Raw genomic sequence first — 17565 nt, forward strand, 5'->3', positions numbered from 1 at the left:
ATATGGTTCAGTGGCTAAGCACCCCTAGATTTAATCTCTGGTACAAAAAAGAAAAAAGTCCTGCTACTTGAAAAGCAATAAAATTCTGTTAAAAATAAAATTATATATATATCAAGCATTTAATATATTCTGATGTCATGTGAGTTTACTGGGTGATTATATATGCTTATCCTGACTCAGCTGGAACAGGATGATCAAAGATAGCATAACTGGTATCAGCTCATATGGTCTTATCACCAGCAGGGTGAGCTGAGCTCAATCATGTAGGGGTCTCATTATTTTCAGTAGTAAATTGGGGGAAATTCCAAGAAGAACTTTTCAAGCATCTGAACATATAACATTTGTTATTGTATCTTTGGCCAAACCAAATCACACTGTCAAGTAGAGAAATAAATTATATCACTGGATTGGAAGAAAGGGGCAAATTGATATTGTCAAAATGTTTATCAAAATTGGTGAAATTGTAATAGTATTTTTGACAGTTTTATTGAGACATAATTTATTTTTTTAAAGAGAGAGAGAGAGAGAGGGAGAGAATTTTTTAATATTTATTTTTTAGTTATCGGCGGACACAACATCTTTGTTTGTATGTGGTGCTGAGGATCGAACCCGGGCCGCACGCATGCCAGGAGAGCATGCTACTGCTTGAGCCACATCCCCAGCCCCAATTGAGACATAATTTATAAACCATAAAATTTATACATTTTGAGGGCTTAGTTGAATGTTTTCATAAATTTATAAAATACATCACCACTACAATAATGATTTAGAATATTTTATCACCCCTGAAATTACCTCATTTTGCTTTGCAGTAATCTCTACCTCAAGCCACAGCCACTCTCTAATCTTCTTTTTTTAAGAAAAAAATTTAGTTGTAGATGTATGCAACACTTTTACTTTATTTTACTTTTATGTGATGCTGAGGATTTAACCCAGTGCCTCCCATATGCTAGGCAAGTGTTCTGCTGCTGAGTGACAACCCCAGCCTCCTATGATCTTCTTTATGTTGCTGTTGACTTGATTTTTTATGATATAATTTAAATTACATCATATAATGTTATTTTATGTATCTAGTTTATTTAGCATTGTATTTTTTAGATTTACTCCATAATTATTATTCCATTATATTTAATACATTCTTATATATTTAAAAACCAATGGCTATTTTACATATTTCATATATTGGGTCATTATGAATAAAGCTTCTATAAATATGGAGGATTTTACATAGAAATGTACATTTGTTTAGCTTGCACAAATACCTGGGAGTTGAATGATGTATCTTAAATGTACATTTAACTGTATTTCTATAAAAAGGGTGGTAAATATTTGCTGTTTCACTCCTAATTTTAACAACTTGAATCCTCTCTTGTTTTTCATTATCAGAATAGCTAAACTTTAAAAAAAAATTATACCTTTATTTTATTTATTTATTCTTATGTGGTGCTGAGGATCAAACCCAGGGCCTTGCACGTGCTAATGAGTGTTCTACCGCTGAGCCACAACCCCAGCCCCTAAACTTCTATAAAGTTTGTTGATCTTTTTAAGAACCAACAATAGGTTTTGGTTATCACCTTTATTTCTTATTTATCTCATTTGTTTCTCCTCTAATCTTTATTATTTCCTTCCTTGATACTTTAGGTGTTGTTTGCTCTCATTAAAGTTTTATAAAGTATAGGTTAGGTACATATTTGAGATTTTTTTTCCTTTTACAAATATAAGCATTTATGACTTGAATTTCCCTCAGGCATTGATTTTTCTGAATACCAAAAGTTTGGGAATATTGCAATTAGATTTCCATTCTCTTTTAAGTATCTTTTTACATTTTTCTTACTATTATTTTGGACTAGTTTGTTAAATTACCATGTTATGAATTTTTCAAGTTTCCTTCTGTTATTAATTTCTGTTTAATTTTATTGATCTTAGAATCTCCTTTGTATGATTTGGACATTTTCAAATTATTAAGACTTATTTTACAAGGTAACATATTGTCTATCTTAAATATTGTTACAAGTATACTTAAGAAAAAATATATACTCTGCTATTTTGAGATTGAATGATCTATTAAATGCATATTAAGTATAGTTAGCATTTATGGAGTGTTTTCTTCCTCCAGTCTGCCTAATTATTGTACCCATTGTTGAATATGGGGTATTGAAGTCTTCAATAAATTTAGTTGAACTTTAAATCTGCCAATTTTGTGTTGTATGTTTGGAGGCTAAATTTTAGGTGCCTGTGAATTTATGATTATATTATTTTCTTGATGAATTATCTGTTTTCCAATTATGCATTGTACTTCTTTGTCTCTACTAAGAATTTTTATCTTACAGTATATTCTGTGTGATATTATGTAACTACTCCATTTCTTTTAAGATGTCAGTAAACAAATACTATTTAGTATGAAATCTGTATTTCTATTTCATACTTCCAAAATGCTTATATATTTGCATCTATTGTGAATCTTTTATAGATTACAATTGGTTTTGTCATTTTTAATCAGTTGTAATTATTATTGATTGTAGTGAATTTTATTCAATCATTAATACAATTAATTATAAGGAAAGGCTTCTATCCTGTGTTTTATATATATCTTACATCTTTTTTATTCATCAAGTCCCCAATATTGACTTCTTTTGTGTGATATATATTCTGGTGTACCACTTTGACTACTTTCTAGTTTCTTTTATCATATATTTCTTTTAAAACTATGTACTGAACATTTTTCTAGGAAATGTCATTATTTTATTAGTATGCATACATCAGACTACTTTGATATACTAACTATATTTAAATTGTGTGCAAAAATTTCCTCCTGTGTAGCTGTCCTCTATTATGTTATTACTGGAGAAAATTAGGTTTTTTATACACTGTGCCCCAATCAACACAGATTTATCATTATTTTTATGTGGCATATTTAAAATCACATAGGATTATAAGATTTACATTTAGAAGTTCATTAATACTCACTTTTCTGTTTTCATATGTGATCACCTTTGTTGTTCTTTTATTTTTTATAGACATTTCATGGTCAGTGATTTTTTTAAAGCTTTAAAATTTTTTTAATTATGCATGGGTACAATATCTTTATTTTGTTTGTTTATTTTTATGTGGTGCTGAGAATTGAATCAAGTGCTCTTCCACTAAGCCACAACCTCAGCCCATCAGTGATTCTTTTCAAATACTTTTTGCTTATGGTCTGGAGAAAGGGTCAATATGCATTTTTCCCAGATGTATATCCAGTTATATACGTGAATCTGTTTTCTACTTGGGTTTTGTTGACATATATCTTTATTTTTATGACAAAAACATACTGCTTTGGTCAAAGTATAAAAAAGGTATATATTCTGGTATACCATTTTGACTTGTTGTGTTACTGGGGATTAAACCCAGGGGTGCTAAACACTGAACCACATCTTCAACACTTTTTATTTTTTTATTTTGAGACAAAGTCTTGCTAAGGGCCTTGCTAAGTTGCTGAGTCTGGCTTTGAACTTGTAATCACCCTGCTTCAGCTTCCTGAACTGCTGGGATTACAGGCATGTGCTACCACACCTAGCTATAATACAATTTAAAAGCAGGTTGCACATGTCCTACAAATTTACTCATCATTTCCATAATTGTTTTGGATAGTTCAAGTCCTTTTTCTTTCTGTATAAATTTTAGAATGAGTTTGCAAATTTGTGCCCCCCCAAAACCCAACTACCAGGATTATTATTGGAAATGCATTGGTTCTGTTAATCAATTTTTGGAGAATGGCCTTTTTTATTTAATTTTTATTTGTTCTTTTTAGTTATACATGATAATAGAATCTGTTTTGATATATTTATATAAGCATGATGTTTTTCTAATTAGAATAACAGTCTTGTGGATGTACATGTTATTGAGATTCACTGTGGTATATTTATATATGTACATAGGAAAGTTATGTCAGATTCATTCCACTCTTTTTCCTGTTCTAGTACCCCCTCCCTTTTCTTCTTTTCCCTTTATCTAATCCACTAAACTTATGTTCTTTCCCTCCCCTTTGTTGTGTGTTAGCATTAACATTTCACAGAGAACATTTGACCTTTATTTTGGGGGGCTTATTTCTTTTAACATGATGGTCTCCAGATCCATTCATTTACCAGTAAATATCATAAAGTAATTCTTTATTATGACTGAGTAATATTGCATTGTGTGTGTATACCACAATTTACCCATTCATCTGTTGCAGGGTACCTAGGTTGGCTCCATGGCATAGCAACTGTGAATTGTGCTGCTATAAACATTGATGTGGCTATAGTATGCTGATTTTAACACCTTTGGTCAAATGGTGGTTCCATTCTAGACTTTTGAGGAATCTCCATACTGCTTTCCAAAATTGTTGCACTAATTTGCAGTTCTACCAACAACATATGAGTGTACCCTTTTCCCTGTATCCTTGCCAACATTTATTGTTACTTGTACTATTGATAATTGCCATTGTGGTTTTTAGGTGAAATCTCAGTGTACTTTTACTTTGCATTTCTCTAATTGCTAGGAGTGTTGAGCATTTGTTTTCATTTATTTGTGGAACGTTTGCTTTCCTCTGTGAAGTGCCTGTTCAGTTCCTTTGCTGATTTATTGATTGGAGTATTTGTTTTTGGTTTTAACCGTTTTTTTTTTTTTGTAGTTCTTTGTATATCCTGGGAATTATTGCCGTATCTGAGGTGCAGGTGGAAAAGATTTCCTCCCATTCTATAGGCTCTCTCTTCATGCTCTTGATTGTTTTCTTTTCTGTGAAGAAGCTTTTTTGAGTTTGATTCAATCCCACTTATTTATTCTTGATTTTACTTTTTGTGCCTTAGGAGTCTTGTTGAGGAAGTTGGTTCCTAAGCTGACATGATGGAGTAATAGCCCTATATTTTCTTCTAGTAGATGTAGGGTCTCTGGTCTAATGCCTAGGTCCTTGATCAGCTTTGAGTTGAGTTTTGTGCAGAGTGAAGTATAGGGGTTAAATTTCATTCTACTACCTATGGACTTCCAGTTTTTACAGCACCATTTGATGAAGAGGCTATATGTCCTCCAATGTTTTTGTTGCCTTTGCTAGAATGAAGTTAACTGTATTTTTGTGGATTTGTTCCTGTGTCTTCTATATCATTGATCTTGGTGTCTGTTTTGGTGCCAACACCTTTGTAATATAATTTAAGGTCTAGTATTGTGATGCTTCCAGCTTCACTTTTCTCACTAAGGATTGCTTTGGAAAAGATGATACTGAGTCTCCCAATCCTTAAATATGGTAGAGGCCATTTATTAAAATAATGGACCACAGTCATTTTCTATACTACAGAGATTTAAAAATCTGGGAAATTCTTTATTCTCCTTAGAGTTCAATATTATCTAGTGACAAATTGCATATATTGATTCTCAAACTGAATGATTTCTAAGAAATCAAAAGAACTTCTCTTTAACTCCTTCCTTCCATACATTGAATACTTCTCCTCTTCCCATGGTTATTTCTTATCATTCCTTGAAGAAATAATTGCTTATTTTTCTCCTTCATGGGGCTTCTCCTGCTTGTCAGGTTTCTGAATCAGTTGCTGCTATAATGCCAAGATCTCCTTCTCTGTTTCTAATTTTCTACTCCTTGGAACATTGTGAGTTTGGTTGTTAATGCAGAAGACCCAAGAAATTATCTCTCTGGGAAACTTCAACCAATGGTTCTTAAGAGTTCCCTCACAATTCAAGTGAAAAAATTGTGAGGCATAAATTTTACACATTTTTGGGTTTTATCATAAATGACAAATTTCTATTACAACTACTATTATACCTTTCATATTACCACATGCTTCTTTAGTTTCCTTCTTTTTATGTGTTTACTACTTAGTGTGCCTTAATATTTCCAAATAAACTACATATTCTCAGATTCTTATTTCAAGTTACTCAAACTCAGAAATGATCTATTATACCTCTTATCCTCATTTTTGTTTGAGTTTAGCATGAAGAAAAAATGGACTACATATAGACACATTTGATCAAATGGAGATTATCTCTGATTTTTTAATTCCTTATTTCTCAATCTCAACCTACAATCCATTCGTATATAAGAGTACTTCATTAAAAAGTCCTAATTGATCAATCTGATATTCCTGAAATGTTTTACTGTTGCTCTCAAGAGCCATTCTCTTACAATGAAAAAATACTTACAATAAAAAAATCCAGATGAGAAAGAATGGACATTTGGAGGAGCACACAGACATCTAAATAAAAGTATAGAGAGCAGAAAGAGGATAATGACTCTGGGAATCAATTTCAACATGAAGTTAGATTTGGTGAAATACAGAAAAGTGATTTCAAATATCTGGATTATTCTAGTACCTGAACTAGATTTTGACCTTTGCTTTAGTCTAAATGGTTAGCAGATGAATTCAGAACTTTACTTATCAGACATCGAGATAGCTATTTACTCTCAGGAAGAAGTGGTGTTTTGGGAGGTATCTTTTGTGGACTACATGCCTATGTGAGTCTATTGTTTGCAGAAAAAGAGCCAATTGCAATAATCTCAACAGTTTAAAAATTCATATGAAGTTAAGGCAGAAAAATTATGCCATTCAAATTCTTTTTATCCTATTTTATTATTTCGTTGAGAACAGGAATAATATGAATGGTTCTTTGAACCATGGTCTTATATGACATTCCATATTATTTGAATGAAACTAGGCCAAAGATACAAGAGAGATGGATACCCAAACGGTTCTGGGGGAAAGAATATTATAGAATAGGCCCTGAAGTGAGGAACAAGTCATTTCCTAGAATTTAGTTCTTTCATTCTCAGAATATCAATGGGTATAAGCCAAAACTCTGGATACAAGAATGAGGGAAATATGTGTTCATCTAGACTGCCCTACACATCACTTTTTCTTAGCCATACCCTAGTTACAACTGAGAAAATATATGAAATCGATTATTTGTGTCACATATACTGATATAGCATTTTTTATGTCCTTATGTTTATAAACTACTGAATAGGCACATGGAAATAATAAAAATACTATAGAAGATAGACATTTAAATTATTTGAATTTTAAATAATATTTTGGCCAAATTAAATATTGTTCACTTAAACAATGTAGTTGATATTCCTAGAAATAATTTCCTGATAAATATAACTTTGGAGAAAAGAAAAATTTAATACGTACCCTTTCTATCCAAGCTCATTAAAATCTCATGCACACACAGACACAGAGAAAGTATGCACATGTGTGTTCCTAGATATGGCATAGAAAAATTGATCCATGTATAAATATATTTTGGAACATCATGTTTAATAATTCTTAAAAAAATGTTCTGAATACCTTTCAGCTCCTTTTATTAGGTTGGTATATTATGGGCAGGATGGGCCAATTCCAACCTATCATCTGATTTTGTAAACAAAGTATGATCAGAACACAGCCATGACTATTCATTTACATATTGTCAATGACTGCTTTCATGTCATTATAACAGCTGAATCTTTGTAATAAGAGACCATGCAATCTGCGAAGCTGATAATGTTTACCCTGTGGCCTTTTCCACAAAAATATATCAGATCCCTGGGCCAGAGAGACAGTTTATAATGTTACTCCTACAATTTTTGACCATATAACCATTTCTAACAAGGTATTCTATGAAATAGTGTATATAACATTTTTGTGTTTACTTGACTTTGTTTTCTAAGTTACTTAAGAATTAGAGTTGTCTAATCATAACAAAAAAGTTATATTATTTTGAAATAGTAGGACAACATAATGCTTACCTTTACATAGAAAATATCATTGGAGATTTCACTTTTAAATAGAAATATGATAAAAATCATGATTGGTAGTGATTTCTTAGAGGTAAATCTATAAAAAACTATCTTTAAAATATTCATTTTATACATCACTTATATTTTAGGTTTGTATTGTGTTTCTCAATGGACCTTTTTTAATCACACAAAAAAATAATAGTTGTTCTTTACTGTGCTATGTAACCAGATCTATACACTCCTATATTTAATAATTGTCATAATTATGAAGCAGTGATGAGCATACAAGATAGTTCAAGAGATTTGAAGTGACTGTTTCATAATATATATTATATCTATTATGGACATAGTGACAAAATCACATGCAATGTTGAAAGTTTCAAGTTTGTTGTTTACATTTGTAATTGAAGGAAGTGTTTAGAGGATTATATAATATGAATGTGAATTTTATGATCATCCAAGTATACAGAAGCTTCTAGTTTTTATTGTGTTTCATAGAGAGTATGCAGAATAGATTTAAGTTGGGATACATACGTTCAGATAGAAAAGAGAAACCTGTATTTAGTCCTGAAAAGTGATGAAGGCTTAAATATTTACAGATATTTCAGCACACTGTGTCTTCCTGTCACTAAGTTCATTATTTTTACTTGTCCTACAAGATTCAAGATTTATGTCATGATGAACTTTTTTATTTTTTAAAATTTATTTCCTAATTTTTAAGTTTTGTCAATATGATGATGATGACCTTACACCCTTGCTATTCAAGAATGGTTAGCGGATTTATATAGAGACTTGATATTACCAGGAAATTTATTAGAAGTATAGAATCTCAAGTTGTATCCCAAGTTGGTTGAATCAGAATATGCAATTTGATACCCATATAATTCTTGTGAATGCAAAAGATGGAGAACAATAGGTTAAAAATAATAGGAATTATGAATAAAAGTTTATTTGATTTCTTATCCTTGGAAAATTTAGTTACATGAAAAGTTGTCAATAAATAGTTTGATTATTAAATCAAAATCATAACCAGTTGATTGAGAAGTGAAAACATTCTTCTAAATTTATAATTAAATGCTGGATAAATCACATTAATGATCTTAATGGGATCCTTAAAACAATTGATGATTTTTTTTCTGGGTCAGTATATCACTTTGGGCAGATAGATTTATCATAAATGGCTTGTCATTTGAGTATACATCTCATACCCATGCATCCATCACCTAGCATGAAATGTTGCTACAAATATGTGTATCCCACCTATGTTATGATAGCAGGTCATAAATTGAGAGTGTGCCATTTATCATTTTTTATGGTTGTTAGGCATATCACTCCCATAAACTTTTAATCATTCAATAAAATGAGTGGTGGAAGAAGGATTACACAATGCTTCATTATGTCATTTAGTTCCTTATAGTGAGTGGCTTGAGATTCTTTCAAAATAATTTATTTGGTCAGAAAGTTATAAGGAAACAAAGGCTATTAGAATTGTGACTTTTAAAGATCGTTGCTATTTCTAATAACATGTTTTACACAGCATGCTATTTTTGATTCTTAAATCATAAAGCAGAATATGGGGAATTAAATTGTGGACAGAATGTTGCTACTTTTTGTCACCTACTATAATTGGCTAGAACTTAAATGGATGGATTGGGACTTTGAGAAGGGAAAGAAATATAAGTTGGAATAATGAAGTCATGAAATGTAAAGGATGTTTATAGGAGTTTTTGGTTGGGCAACAGAATATATTTAGTTTCATTTATTCCCTTTTGGCAGGAATTATCAGTATTTAAAAAGAATAATTTGGTTGAACTCTGGAGATAATGTTTAGAAATATGTACAAAGTTAAATACACTTTCTTGATGTCCAGATTAAGGTAGTAAATTATGAGAAATATAATCTGTACTTTAATTATTATTCTAGGTTAGAATTGATTGGTATTTACAGGGAAAATCAATAGTTAATTTCTTGCTTATTTATTTAATGCTTACCATGTATAAAGAAATATACAAAATATTTAACATGTTATCTCATTCAATCTTTAATGGAACTGTATTAAATCATTTTACAAATGACCCGGCACTAGAATTTGGAAAGAACTTGCCCCAAATCATATAACTAAGAAATAAATAATTTATAAACTTTATATAATTAGAACTACATAGGTTGACAATTTGATATTCTTGGCCATTCTATTATATGTATTCTTTTTGGATTTTGTTGTTTCATTTATTTTTAACTTAAGGATTAATTAATATAAAGGAAAAAAGAAAAGAAATTCAAATATAAATTATAAATAAATTTAATATTTTACTATAGTAAAATTAATATTTTACTATAAGACAGTTCAATAATTCCCTTATATGATATGCTTTTGTTAATCTGCAAATTGTATAGAATTCCTATTTTAAAGACTTAAAAGTCTGTTGGTATTTGTTCTCTAATACTTCAATGAACTTTGAAAATTTCTATTTAAGAGTATTTAGATATTCTTAGAGAAACCTGCAGGTGGTTGAAATTTTTTATATTACTTTGGTTAAGTGAACTTTCATAAAGTTGAAAAACATCATTTCAAAATAAGTGACACATACATTCTTAGGAAAATAAGACACCAAAAGATAACTACATTCAACTTATGAAAAATTAAATCATCAGAATGGTGAAAAATATACATTCTTCTTACTGGTTCTGAAAAGAAAGCATATATGTTACAAGTTCATTATAATATACTAACTTAAATTAGTTTGTATTGTTGTCTGAATATTTGAATAATAAAAATAGTTTTTAGATTGGCTATTTTAGTATAGCTAAATTATTTTATCATAGATTTTTTATTTTCATGTATATTTAGGAAAAACATTTAACTTTCACCTGACTAATTACTTATAAAATTTGGCATTCTAAATATTTCTAAGTAACTGTACACGAATTTATTATTAGAAAATGGTATGCATTTTCCTACTTTAAATAATTTTTTATCTATTTTTGTCTTATAAAAGCGTGCAATTCGGCATATTTCTAATGAGGCAATGTAGCTTTCAATAGCAGATGCATTTGAATGAAATCAAATGGAACTAAACTTTGCTAAAAAGCTTTCTTAGAGCAATAATCTTCTCAGTACATTATTCAGATAGCTTAATTGAAGGTATTCAATGTTTGGAAGATATTCCATTTGAATGTGAATATTAAATACTTTATAAAGAGGGAGCATCATCATTTTTTTTCAAGAAGTCAAAGAGCAAAATGGGATTGGTCCAGGGTAATATAATCAGCTGCACTGAAAATGTAATGCACTTCTCCTGATGGTAAAAGCATAGTCATATGAGTGCTTCTATATTAGTTTTCAGAAATTTCAAATAGTTGTTATAATAATAATAATAATGTAAAAGCATTTCTGCTATAGAATAACTATGCATAAAGAATTTTACATAAAACAAAGATATGTTAGCCCAGAAAGCAATGATGATAGGCAGAAACTTCATTTTTAAGTACTGTGGTATCCAATAGTATTTTCATGTGGGTGGTACTCAGGATTGAACTTGGGTCATTGTTCATTGAAGGCAAGTGTTCCACCACTAAGATATACCTTCAGCCACCTCACTAGTATTTTCAACAACTTTACTGTTGTATAATTTACTTACTATAAAATCCATTCATTTTAGTTTTTAGTACAATCATCACTGTGGTGAAGTTTTAGAACACTTTTATCATATTTCTATTCCTCTTGCCCATTTATAGTTAATCCATCCTTATTCCTATATCCTGCTCTAAAAAACCACTAGTCTAATTTCTATATCCATAATTTAGCCATTTCTTAACAAATCATATAAATGTAATCATAAAATGTGTTGCTTATGACTAGTTTCTTTAACTTAGCCTGATATTTTCAAGTTTTCTTTATACTATACCATACTATACTATACTTTTCATTGCTAAGTAGTATCTCATCTTAAGGATATACCTCAGTTTGTTATCCATTTACAAATTAATGGATACTTGTGTTGCTCCAAATGCTCAGCTATGTTTTATTTTTGGTTGTATATTCTCTTTTTTTAAAAAAATATATTTATTTATATATTTGTTCTAATTAGGTATATATGACAGCAGAATGCATTTTGATTCATTTTACACAAATGGAGCACACCTTTTCATTTCTCTGATTGTATACAATGTAGTGTCTGTCTTTCCATATGTGCAGTCATACATGTACCCAGGAGAATGATGTCCATCTCATTCCACCATCTTTGCTGCCCTCCAACCCTCACTCCCCTTTTCCCAAAGTTCCTCCATTCTTCCCATGCCCTCCCCCATTATGGATCAGTATTCACTTATCAGAGATTACATTCAGCCTTTGGTTTTAGGGATTGGATTACTTTGCTTAGCATGATATCTCCAACTCCATCCATTTACCTGCAAATGACATAATTTTATTCTCTTTCAATGCTGAGTACTATTCCATTGTGTATATATACCATGTTTTCTTTATGCATTCATCTATTGAAGGACATCTAGGTTGGTTCCACAGTTTAGCTATTGTGAATTGAGCTGCTATACACATTAATAGGGCTACATTTCTATAGTATACTGATTTTAAGCCCTTTGGGTAAAGACCAAGGAGTGGGATAACTGGATCAAATGGTGGTTCCATTCCATGTTTTCTAAGGAATCTCCATATTCCTTTACATAGTGGTTGCACAATTTGCAGTCTCACCAGAAATGTATGAGTGTACCTTTTTTTTTTTCCACATCCTGGGTGCTTGGTTATTTTGAAGCATATTGCTATTACAAAGAGTAGTTGGTCATGGTGGTAACTATAGGCAGAAACTGAGTGCCATTATTAATGATGCTACTGAATGAGGAGAGGGTGGAAGAATATCAACCATCCTTATGGAGTTTGGGAATTGAGGACATAGTAGAGTAAATAAAATAGAAAAAAATGATTTGGTTAATAGTGGTTAGTGAAGATTTTTTGTCTTCTGGGAAAGCACAAACCAATACATTTTTTCAATAACTATTAGGCATCTACTCTGGGTCAAGTATTGAACTGAGAAATTTTAGTGGGTTACAGGATAGCAAATTATTAAATGAGTAAAAAGATAATTGAAGTTCTCTGTGTAAGAACCATAGGAGATTTTTCAAAAGGGAATCATTTTGATGGGTTAAAAAAGAAGAAGAAAGTTAATAGAAACATGTAATTCATAATATGCTTACAAGATACGAGATGTTGATAGCTGTTCCCTCCTTTCAGAAAATGTGTCCTATTTAAAATTTGTATTAGTGTGTACTTGAGATCCTCTAGGGAGGCACTTTTACAGGAATGGTTCATGTAGATCCTGTAACATGGTTGTCAATTCTGTTATTTACAATAAAGTAATCCCAAAATGTGCTCTAATGCTTATTTAATCAAATTATCAGGCAGCTTGTGTTACCTTGTAGGCTTTAATATGACTCTTTCTTCCTAATATGAAAAAAAGCCAAATGACTATTTCTATAATAGAATGTGATAATGTACTTTATTGATAATTTGGTTTCCAGATGATTCATTAAACTCTACTGGTTACTTTGTAGCTAAGCAACAAGGTCTATAGAAAGACACCTGATTTGCCCAAGAGAAAGAAACAGGAATGCTTGATGGTATACTTATTGTGTTCTGAAATTATATTGAAGTTTGTAGATCAGTCTCTCCAAAAATTTATCCAGTAGAACAATAGGTCCATTAAATGCCCATGATAAAATAAAGATCTTTGATTAAGTAAGCTTGGACAATATTGAATTTCCCAATATTATAAATGTATAATGTACAATGATTTTTCTGAGAGATTGCTGTGAGAAGAAATATTAAACTGAATATTTCGTAGTATTTTCCAAGTTTGTTTCATAATATAATTGTTATATATATCCATTAATAGCTGTTGTATGAAAATGGTAATATGTGGAGCATTAATGGTAAAGGTTGGTTTGAGCTAAGAAATGAATGGGAGAAAATTATCAATTGAACATTATTAAATGAACATTATGCAACCTACATTTCTATTATATGCCCTGTGTCTGGATGTGAAGGGAAGGGGGATAGAAAAATATTGTTTCTCCCTATTGATTAACAAGGGGATCCAGGGAAGTCTTGGTGTTCTATATAATGAGCTCGGAGATCAGAAAGCAAAGTATTTAGTATTTGATTAATTTCCTTCATTTGTATTTACCTATTTATGAAGAGATTCTCTTTTCACCAGAATGTCATACCTCATGGTAGAACTGTACTCAGAGATTTTAAATCATAACTTTTCAACCATAGTTTCTCAGCTGGTCATTTGTTTATTTATCTGTAACATGATCATATTAAGGGATATACTCAATAATACAAACATTATATATAACATTCATCTTTACATGGATATTGTGAATTGCGCTTCTATAAACATTGATTTAGCTGCATCAATGTACTATGCTGATTTTAAATCCTATGGGAATGGATAAAGAAAATGTGGTAATATACACAATGAAGTATTGCTCATCCATAAAGAAGAATAATTTTATTACACTTTCCAGCAAATGGGTGGATCTGAAGACTATAACGCTAAGTGAAGTAAGCCAGTCCCCACAATCCAAAGGTTGAATGTTTTCTCTGATATCTAGAAGCTGACCCACAATAGCGGGGGGCTGTGAAGGGAAGAAAATATGTACAGTAGACTAGAAAATGGAGAATGGAAGGAAGGGAGGGGGATAGGAAAAGAAAAGACAGTGGAATGAATCTGAAATTATTTTCAGAAGTACATATATGAAAACAGCACAGAGAATCCCACCATCATGTACATCCCTAAGAATGGAATTCTAACTAGAAATAAGATATATTCCATGATTATACAATTATAGCAAAATGGATTCTGCTGATATGTATAAATAAAAAGAACCAATAAAAATAATCCAATGGGCTGGGGATATGGCTCAAGTGGTAGCACGCTTGCCTGGTATGTGTGCGGCCCGGGTTCGATCCTCAGCACCACATACAAACAAAAATGTTGTGTCAGCTGAGAACTAATAAATAAATAAATAAATAAATTCTAAAAAAAATTCTCTCTCTCTCTCTCTCTCTCTCTCTCTCTCTCTCTCTCTCTCTCTCTCTCTCTCAAAATAATCCAATGATTTGATTCAAATGCCTGCTACTATTGAACACTCAAACATCAATAATTGTCATTGTAATTATACACTGTCACAAAAATGGCCACACATTTACTTTACAAAGAGAATAATTAATTTTGTCATTTCTCCTAGTCGATTAAAATCTTATAAGACCTACCCCACTTCTAAAACAATACCAGTATTTTCTCCCACTCTGTGGGCTTCCTCCACTACCCAATTGATATTCTTCTACTTTCATGATGTCCTTTTTTGGTTGCTTTTCCTTCCTTCACTTCCTTTAGATTTCACATATGAGAGGAAACTCTTGGTTTTTCCAAGTCTGGTTTATTTCACTTAATACTATGCTCTCTAGTTCCATCCATTTTCCATAAAATGGCATATTTTTTGCTCTTTAAAGTTGAATAAAAATTCATTGTTGATGTATACCACATTTTTAGACTATTCTTAGTTTGATATGATCCAGTTTATCTTTTTTTATTTTTGCTTTTATTGCCTGTGCTTTTAACATCTTATTTTAATCTATGTCCGGTCCAATATCTTAGAGCTTTTATTCTAAGTTTTCTTCTAGTAGTTTTACATTTTCAAGGCTATGTTTACGTCCTTAATCTATCTTGTATTGATACTCATATAAGGGGTGAGATATGAATACTTTTTTTTCATTTGTTTGCATGTGGATATTGAGGATTCCCAGCACTGTCTATTGAAGAGGCATTTTCCTCGTGTTCTGTTCTTGACACCTTCTTAAAAAATCAACTGACTATAGATATGAGTTTATTTAGTAGCTTCCCATCATATTATGTTGGTTAATGTATCTGTTTTTATGTCAGAAGCATTATGTTTTTAATTCTGTAACTTTGTAATACGATTTAAAATTCAGTATTGTGATACTTCCAGCTTTGTTCTCTTAAGGTGGCTTTGGCTCTTCAGGGTCTCTTTTGGTTCCATTTGAATTTTCTATTTTTGTTAAGTATCAACCTAGATGTCATTCAATAGATGAATGGATAAAGAAACTGTGGCAAATATACACAATGGAATATTACTCAGCATTAAAAGAGAATAAAATTACGGCATTTGCAGGTAAATGGATGGCACTGGAGAATATTATGCTAAGCAAAGTAAGTCAATCCCCCAAAATCAAAGGCTGAATATTCTCTCTAATATGTGGATGCTGACCCTAATTGGGGGCAGGGGCATGGGAAGAATGGAGGAACTTTGGGCAAAGGGGAGGGAGGAGGACTGAGGAGGCATGGGGGCAGGAAAGATGGTGAAATGAGGTGGACATCATTACTTTAGGTACATGTATGACTGCACATATGGTACAAAGCTATATTATGTAAAACCAGAGAAATTAAAAGTTGTGTTGCATTTGTGTACAATGAATCAAACTGCATTCTGCTGTCATATATACCTAATTAAAATAAGTAAATACATTTATTAAAAAAGAGTAATGGTACTGGAATATTTTAATATTGTTTTTAGTTATTGATGGACCTTTGTTTTATTTATTTATTTGTTTGTATATGTTTTTTTTTAATGTGTGACACTGAGAATCGAACCCAGTGCCTCACACATGCCAGACAAACACTCTACTACTGAACCATTACTCTAGTCACAGCATTGGAATTTTTATAGATATTTCATAGAATTTGTAAATAAGTTTGGGTAGTATGGCCATTTTAACAATATTAATTCCTCCATCATACACTGAATACAGGGCTAATATACAAAATATGCAAGGAACTAAAGTATTCAATAGAAATAAAACAAATAACTATATAAATATATGGACAAAGAACATGAATATACATTTCAAAAGAAAGCATAAAAATGGCCAGCAGATAAAAGAAAAAATATTCAGCATCTCTGATCATCAGTAAAATGAAACTTAAAATTGCAATAAGATAAACTCATATCTGTCATATTAACTGTTATCAGAAAGTGAAAGATTTCTAGTGTTGGTATTGATATGAAAAAAATCAAGGAACCCTTGTACACTGTTGGTAGTATTATAAATTAGTACAGCTTCTTTGAAATAGTATGGAGGTTCCTTATAAAACTAAATATAGTATTATCATATTGACCCTGCAATACCACTTCTGGGAACTTATCCAAAGGAATTGAAATTGGTATATCAAAGAAATGTCTGCACTCTCATGTTGACTATAGCACTATTCACAATAGTTGAAATTTGGAATTAACCTAAGTGCCCATCATTGGACAAGTGGATTTTTAAATGTAGTGTACATACAAAATGGAACACTACTCAGTATTAAGAAAAACCAGAAAATCCTGTAATTTGTGACAACATGGACAAATCTAGAGACATTATGCTAAGTGAAAAAAGCCTAGTACAAAGTTCAATACCTTATGATATCATTATATGTGAAATCTAAAAAGTTCAATCTTAGAAGTAGAGTAGAATAGTATTGCCAGAGGGTTGAGATTACAATGGGAAAGGAGAGACATTAAACAAAAGAAACAAAGTTTCAGACATGAACAATAATTTCTGATGTTCTATTATGCAGCATGGTGATAATAGTTAATATGTATTTCAAAATGTGAAAGAAGATAATTTTAGATATTTTCACCACAAAGAAATGATACATATTTGAGATGATGAATATGGTTAGCCATTCCACAATTTGTGCATACAAGAAAACATCACTTTGTACCTTATAAAATAT

This window comes from Ictidomys tridecemlineatus, chromosome X, assembly GCF_052094955.1.
Source record: "Ictidomys tridecemlineatus isolate mIctTri1 chromosome X, mIctTri1.hap1, whole genome shotgun sequence".
NCBI lineage: Eukaryota > Metazoa > Chordata > Mammalia > Rodentia > Sciuridae > Ictidomys > Ictidomys tridecemlineatus.